Genomic DNA, 2,821 nt, shown 5'->3' on the forward strand with positions numbered 1-2,821 from the left:
TATAGCTTCCCAAATCAAATAATTGAGAAAGCATTGCTTTAAGGCTGTTTCAGGTCTAAAGCACAGCAGAAATGTTTAACGTTGACTGTCCCTTTAAGACCAGGGCTTCGACTAGGTAAATAGAGGTAATTATACATGCCTAAAATCTACTGAAGGCAAGTCAACTGGAACTGTTTGTAAGTCTGAGGCAACAGGCTAATGACCAGGTTTGTAGAGCAGCAAGACAGAGGATAAGCTGTTTTCCAAGGATGAGGTAATACCTGAATCTACTATTTGCATTTGTTAAATCAGTACAATAGAATACTGTCGAAACACATAAATAACATACAGAGAGAAGCAATAAATCCATGTACACACCACTATCTAATCCATCTTCCTGAAAGCTAAAGGTGTTAGATTTGCAGATTGTAATATTATTGTTGAGGAGATAAAATATGACTGTATATTAGTTTGGTTTCATTGTAGTGGAGGCTACACTTGCTAACTGCAGGATCGCACAATCAGACAGGTTGAGTTCACTGAGCAAAAACTGATTTATTGCAGGCTGCCTGGCTGGTCTTACATTTCCAGCCCAGACCTGGCTGAGAACTGCGCTGGGGGGGTCCCGACGTCACCGGGGCGTCATGTGGGTCCCCAAGTGCGGGCTTCTGAGCCCGGTGCTGAGGTCGGGAGGAAACCACCCATGGTGCCATTTTGGCCGGCTACCCTGCCGCTTGCGTGACAAGCAGGGCCGGTTCGCCCGCCACACAGCCCCCACCAGAACCAGCGTCAATGTTCTTTTTTACCGGGTGACCTCGCTTCTTGGGTTAGGGCACAACTACTGGTTCAGTGGGGTCGAGGTGGGCTGGTTTTAACCTGTCCACTGTAAATAGTTCCCTCTTACCACCGATGTCCAGTGTGAAAGTAGATCCTGAAAGCTGGACGACTTTGTATGGCCCTTTGTATGGTCTTTGTAGAGGTGCTGTGGACGGGTCCCGCCTGATAAAAACGTACTCTGCGGAGTACAGCTTGCTGGGGACGTAAGAGGCCCGTGCGCCATGTCTGGGTGGCGGTGGGGTTGTGAAATAGTCCAATTATGCCCAGAGGCGGGGAAGTAGACTGTGCGGTGACTGCTGGGGGTTGTGAGGTGCGTGGACGAACTCACCGGGTAGGGCTACCGGTGCACCGTAGACCAGCTCGGCTGATGATGCCTGTAGGTCTTCTTTGCGTGTTGAGCAGATGCCCAGGAGCACCCAAGGCAGCTCGTCCACCCAGCCGGGCCGATGAGGCGGGCCATAAGTGTCGACTTAAGGTGGCGGTGTAATCGCTCGACTAGCCCATTGGCTTGTGGGTGATAGGCCATGGTGTGATGTAGCTCGATTCCCAGCCTGTTGGTGAGCTGTGCCCAGAGTGCAGAGGTGAACTGAGCACCCCAATCACCTGCTGCTCCAGGATGGCACCGACGGCTGTGGCAGAGGCATTGACAGAGAGGTTGGTGCGTCGAACCAGGCAACCCAACCATTCTAAAGCGCTCGGGAGCAGGAGTCCGTGGAGGCATCTGGCATCGGATCATCTTGGGCCAACGAGTGGAGCAGTCTAGCACTGTGAAAAGGTAACGGTTACCTTGGGAAACGGGTAAGGGTCCGACGATGTCCATATGTATGTAGCTGAACCGTTCTTGGATGTGTACGAAATCTTGTACGGGCACTCTGGTGTGCCTGTGTACCTTGGAAAGCTGGCAATGCTTGCAGGTTCTGGCCCAGTCTGCAATCTGCTTCCGAAGCCCGTGCCAGACGAAATGTTCTGCCACCATATGGACTGTGGACCTGATGGAAGGATGAGAAAGGTCATGGATATGGTGGAAGACTTGCCTAGACCACTGCTGGGGAACCACTGATCGCGGGGTGCCCATGGAGACATCACACAGGACGGTTCCCTCACCATGAGGAGTCGTGGGGTCCTGGAACTGCAGGCCCATCATAGCAATCCTGAAGGCCTCGTTGGACTTCTGGTCCCAGGCGAGCTGGTCGAAGTCGAGGCCAGGTGTCAGCGCACAAATGGCCGGTCATGAGAGTGCGCCGTCAACACATTGTTTTTCCCCGCCTTGTGCCAAATGCCAGTGGTGAACTCCGACACGAATGAGAGGTGATGCTGTTGGCGAGCCAACCATGGATCTCTTGCCATAGTGTGCGCCTGATTGAGGAGTTTGTGGTCGGTAAAGATGGTGAAAGGCCTCCCCTCCAAGAAATAGCGGAAATGATGCACCGCCAGGTACATGCCCAGCAACTCACGATCGAAAGCGCTATACTTGTGCTCTGGTGGGTGAAGAAGTCCGCTAAAGAATACCAGTGATTTCCACTGTCCATTCACCTGCTGCTCCAGGACGGCGCCGATGGCTGTGGCAGAGACATCGACAGAGAGCGCCATATGCAGGTCGGTGCGTGGGTGGACAAGCAGGGTAGCCTTCACGAGGGCATCTTTTGCGGCTTCAAAAGCCCTGCTGGCCTCTGGAGTCCAGGCGAGTGTCTTGACTTTGGCTGCAATGAGGGCGAAGAGTGGCTGCATGATGCGCACAGCACCTGGAATGAAGCGGTTATAGAAATTGACTATACCCACGAACTCCTGTAGCCCCTTGAGGTCATCCGGGCGTGGGAGCTCCCTGATTGCAGCGACCTTCGTAGTGGCAGGTGTGGCTCCTTCAGCCGTGATTGTAAGGTCCAGGAACTGCACGGACTCTTTCTCGAACTGGCACTTGGCCGGATTGATCGTTAGGCCAAAGTTGGCCAGTCGGGAGAAGAGGGTGCGCAGGTGAGACTTGTGTTGTGTCCGGTCTCTGCTGGCA

This window comes from Narcine bancroftii, chromosome 2 (genome assembly GCF_036971445.1).
Source record: "Narcine bancroftii isolate sNarBan1 chromosome 2, sNarBan1.hap1, whole genome shotgun sequence".
Taxonomy (NCBI): domain Eukaryota; kingdom Metazoa; phylum Chordata; class Chondrichthyes; order Torpediniformes; family Narcinidae; genus Narcine; species Narcine bancroftii.